The sequence below is a fragment of the Pinus tabuliformis genome, chromosome 1_2 (genome assembly GCF_031772625.1).
Source record: "Pinus tabuliformis cultivar Carrire ecotype Pingquan chromosome 1_2, CPIR1, whole genome shotgun sequence".
Taxonomy (NCBI): Eukaryota; Viridiplantae; Streptophyta; class Pinopsida; order Pinales; family Pinaceae; genus Pinus; species Pinus tabuliformis.
This window is the reverse complement of record NC_142298.1, coordinates 317,460,445-317,466,251: the sequence shown is the minus strand read 5'-3', so window position 1 is coordinate 317,466,251 and position 5,807 is coordinate 317,460,445.

The window sequence follows — 5,807 nt, the reverse complement described above, 5'->3', positions numbered from 1 at the left end:
TATTAATATATATATATATATATATATATATATATATATATATATACAATAAACATATTTAACAAAATTTACTTTTTTATTTAAAAAAAACAATTTTATTGGCCACCGCCCCCACTAGCGGTCGGGTGGTGGGTATTCGATTCCAAGAATCAAATACCCACTTTCTAGCCACCCCCACGGCCGGTTGGGCGATGGCTATCCGGTTCTCGGAATCGGATAGCCATCACTCAGCCGCCTGTGGGGGTAGCCGAGTGGTGGTTATCTGATTCTCAGAATCGGATAGCCACCACTAGGCCACCCGTGGAGGCGGCCGAGTGGTGGCTATCTAATTCTGAGAATCGGATATCCACCTCAAAGGTGGTCAAGGGGTGGTTATTCGATTCCAAAAATTGGATAGCCACGACTTGACCGCTGGTGGGGGTGGTTATCTGATTCTTGGAATCGAATAGCCATCGTTCGACTGCCCGTGGAGGTGGCTATCTGAATTTCGGAATCGAATAGCCATCGCCCAGATGCCCGTGGGGGTGGCTATCCAATTCTCGGAATCGAATAGCCATCACCTGGTTGCCCATGAGAGTGGCTATCCGATTTCGAGAATCAGATAGCCACCACCTAGCCACCTGTGGGGGTGGCCAGGCGGTGGCTATTTGATTCTGAGAATCAGATAGCCACCGCCCGGCGACCCCCACGGGTGGTTGGGCAGTGCCTATCCGATTACCTCCACAGGTGGCTAGGCGATGGCTATCTGATTCTCGGAATCAGATAGGCGCCGCCCAACCACCCGTGGGGGTGGCCGAGCAGTGGATGTCTGATTCTCAGAATCAGATGGCCACCGCTCGGCCGCTCGTGGGAGTGGCTGAGCGGTGGCTATCCAATTCCGAGAATCGGATAGCCACCCCCATGGGCAGTCAGGCGGTGATTATTTGATTCCTATTACGGGAACTGATACTGTTATGCATTCAATATTTGTAATATGTGATTTTCGCATTAATTTTTAAGTTAATCATTATTTAAAAAAAATGATTATTATTATTTTTTTGACATGAAATTCATTAAAAAAAAACTATTATTTAACCATTTTTAGTTAAAATTTTCATACAAAAATTGTGATTTTGACATATCAATTCTAGCAAAAAATTATCAAAGCATGTAGTTTTTTAATTATATTTATGTTAAAAATGGTTATTTTTATGTCCATTGTTAAAAAATATTGTTTTTTAAAAACAATTATTTCATGTGGACTGAAAAAATAATTAAGGATGTATAAATATGTAGAATATCGAAAATTCAAAATATCGACCTTCTAATTTAAAAATGCAAAACAATAAAAATCTCACTACAAAAAAATTAAAATTAAAACAAAAACAAAAAAATATGAAGAAAACGACCACTTCAAAAATTATTAAAGTTACAAAATAATTATTTACATTTCATACATTAGAAAATTTAAAGTCAAAAAATAGGTCTTTTAAAAAATGGTGTGATGCAGAGTTACCACTTTTTTAAATCAGCATGAAAATCACTACCATTCTAAAACGCAATGTACATAAAAAAAATTAAAGTACCAAAAACTATGCTCTAAAAAAACATGTGTGTTCTGCATCACCCCTTTTCAAAATCAGGTCACTTTTTTGCTATCTCTACAAAACGGGTAACAATATCAGTTCCCGTTTCAAAATTTACATTGTTTCAACCTTTTCATGTTTTCAATGGCCCATCGGCGGGTCTGGGCTGCCTTGTCCTGGAACTTGTCTTGCCTGGCTTGCACTACATATTTCTGAGAGTGAAGGCTTTGCCTTCCTCCCAGAAATTGCGCAGAGTTGGCCCAACATTGGCCTCCAAGATTTCTCTGCACAATTTTGAGAGGTAGTGCCCTGCTGGCCACCAGAATTGCACAGATGCATTTGCTGGGTTGTAGTCATTGCTTACTGAAACTGCGCATTGCACAGTTTTAGTCTTCAACAAGCCAAGTTGGACTATGCTTTGCACAGTTTTAGCAATCAGCCAACCCGTTGATAGTCTGGACTATGTTTTGTGTAGTTTTGACAGCCAGTCTCCCAGCCTCCTGGTGAAAATTGCGTAATCTTTCCAGTCAGTCACCCAGGTGTGTTACATGTCAGTCCTCAAGTTTCTTTTGGTTTCCAACTGACATTGTGCTTGCTATGAGTGTTTCTCTGTATCTAGGTATCACAGGTGTTCATCCGTCTCTCAGTAGTACAAGTAAAAGGGTTTCCAAGAGAATAAGATCAAAGGACACCGTCGATAGTGCAACTGGGGATGCAATTGAGAAAGTGTCTATGAGCTTGCTCATCTATGAAGACACCAAGTTTTTCATAGACAAGGAGATAAAGATGCAATGGCAAGACATAAATGACACCTTTTTAGGCACATTTTAGGAGAATCTGGAAGACCGCAGGGTCTATGTCAACTTACATAAGTCTGGCTTGTACTAGATTCCATGCAGGTATCGCGTATTTCCATGCGTGGACATGGTCCACTAGATTTTCTCACATACTGATCCAGAGACAATGGTGTTGAGAAGTGCCAGTGGAACACAACTTTCTACCTTTAGGGTGAAGGACTTTCAGGAGATGTATCACTTGCCACAGCCGGTGATCATGATGTTGCACACTTATTGCAATTTGTTCTCTGAATGCAGCTTCCGTGGAGTTATCATAAAGTTATCAGGCCACTTCGTCACCCCAGTATACAGGATGATCTTTGAGCAAGATCCACCTTGCATGTCGCAGGCAACAATGGAGGCATTTCTCGACATAGAAGATTGATATCCCTCACCCGTTGGCACCTTCATATGATGTATAGTGCGGAGAAGGCTCCGCATATTTTACCGAAGTTTTCCATGGATAAGCTTGTCATGCAAGAAGTGTCATATCACATCTCGGTAGGGTTGTCAGTGAGACTGCATAGGAAGAAGAAGGCATCTTGGCATGCTCTTCCTTTGTAGATCAGTTTGTATGAGATCTGTAATCTCAAGCATGTTGAGGCCGAGATGGAGGAATTCAAGAGATTCACCTTTGGCATCAAAAGTTTCAATCTGTATGACCCGCATTGCTTAGTGAAGGACCATTGTGCGATATTGAAACATCCTTGGATCCACAGGGCATGTCATTGGCTTGAGGAAGACCCATGGAGATATTTTTATCACTTTTCAAGGATTAATGAACCAATTAGCATAGCTATAGAGTGGTTGGAAAAGCAAAAGGCGACTGCATCTCAAAGAGCAGCATCATTAGTAGTAGCAGAGGGTAGCAGACCTCCGCGTGACAAAGGAAAGAGGAAGGTTTTTGACAACGCGGAGGCAAAGAAAAGTTGTAAGTTAAAAACAGATCCACTTGTGTGGAAAGAAGCTTTGGAGATTGAGGCTAAAAGGTGACAGCATGACAGGAGGATCGCGTAAAGGTAGAGGGAGAAGTAGAAGTTGAAGAAAGCATAAAAGGAGTTGCAGGAGTTGAAGCAGCAACCCAAGGAAGAACAGGATTTACGCAAAAGAGAGAAGCAAGCACAATAGAAACATGAATAACAGGAGGCGCAACATGCACAAAATGATGAAACTGTACCCATACAATTTATTAACTCACCCAAGTAGCTGGCATAGATAAGACAAGGTGAGGAGTTGCAGGAGCAAGACTTTGCTCAAGAGCTCGAACAAATGCTACAGAAGATGGACATAGATATGGTTCAGCCTGAGTCAGATCAGGATATTAACCTCATGCCTTAGAACCAAGAAGTCACCCCACCATCTTCACCAGATCCAGAAGCAGAGAATGTCCCAAGCGATCAAGGAGACACTTAAATCCTTGAAGACAATCCGGAGGCGGATATGCACAACATATCTTTTGACGAGTCATAACACATAGTTGTGTAGTCACATAGAGTGCCTACTTCGGATGTCCATGTATCTCCTGTGTAGTTTGAAGAGCGAGTGATCGTATCCGATGTGCGCACACAACCAGTTGCATTGGTTGATGCTACCAAGGTACATGCCAAAGCCACTAACTCGAGTGTCAGGTTCTTGATAGCTGAGAACAAGCGTATGGCTAAGGAGTTACAAGCGACCAAGCAGGGAGGAGGGAAGGTTATAATATCTGCCAAAGTAGAGTTTAGGAGAGCGATACTAGATGAAGTATCATCTCTCTCGAGAGTCATGCGGAAGTTGTACTTCAGATTCATCACCATGCATAAGTCAGTTGTCCATCTCAATGGTTGGTAGCAGCATTGTGCTAGGAGAGCATGTATCTTGTCAGATCTACACACTATTTTCGTTCACATGAAAATATGGACAATGAGGTACAAAGGGGCCCCATTGCACTTGCCAAATATGATGAAGCCAAAGGCGATAGAGTTGAAGGCACGCATCGGGAGTTAGATCTAGAACTATGAGGAACTCCCACAGTTCATCACCAGTTTGCAGGTGTCACATGCACAAGTGTTCAGGAGCATGGATGTCATTGTGCGCACACATGCAATCCCATCCATTGGCACACTCATCGAGGCAAAGTCAAATATCTAAGTCCAACTAGAGCTGGACATGTACTTTGATCAATTGATGTGTGTAGCCAATACCACATACTTGCAAATGAGCACAGACACCACGCATCAGTATGTTGTTGGTCTGACTGCAATCAAGACTATGATGTGCATGTTATCTGACGAGTTGGACAGAGGTGCCAAATCAATGTACCCGGATGCAACAGAGGCAAGAGTTCACTTTCATAAGGATGTCACCACAGAGCACGTGGAAACCATAACAGACTACCAATCTTGGCATCAGTTTTCCACTGTCAATCATCACCAGGATGTCGAAGAGTTGTCTTCTCGTAGCTGTCTAAGTCTTAGTGATTTTTTGCATGGCTTAATCAAGCCTATTTTTGTCTCGCATGGGTACATGTGCAGATTGTAATGTAAACATGTTGTAAAAGTGAAAGACCAAGTTTCGATAGTAGAATGTAATAGTCATGTAGTAGTTGAAGAGTCATGACGGTAGGTGAAGAGTCATAAAGGGAAATGTCAAGGGCCACCCCACCCTTCGCTATTTATAGAACCTCATAATTCATTGTACAGGATTTTGGGAGCCAAGCTTCCTATAGGGATAACTTAGAGAAAGCTTGGAGTGTATTGTAACGAGTCTTGGCTTCTCCACAGTGTAGAGCTAGTACATCTCTTTGGAGGATCAGGTGGCAACGACTGTAATGTTCCGTTGTCAAAGCTAGTGGAAGTTGTTATCCTATACAATTTCCTAGGCTGAGGAGGAGATCGAAAGAGGTAACCTCGAACCACTTTCAGCTCAGTAGCCAACCCTACTAAGCCCGAAAGGGATCTCTCAAAGTTTTTATCAATGAATATCTTTAAATAATGAAGTTTTTAGGCTAGATATGTATGTTTGTATGTGTGTTTGTGAATTTGAGATTTTAGGATTTGCTAGACTAGAGTTTGGAGCAAGTGATTAGGTCTAGGCTTTAGGAATGTAGAGACAAATATAGAAATGAGCTACGCATATGAAGGCTATGGTGTACTTGAAATATTGTCAATGTAGTATAGATTAGAAATTTTTGAAGAGACTAATGAGCATATGTAAGTATGAGTTCATTAGCTTTTAGAAGAAATAAACACAACTATGAACACCACATAAACAGAGCTTGAAATCAAGAATCATGTCTATTTAACTACAAGGTAATTCATATAAATAAGACAAATCATGTGAAGAAAGATGATTTATCCATTAGAAACTAATAGAAAGATTAAACAAAGACCATAGACTCACAAAACTAGAGTTCCTGAAAAATAGC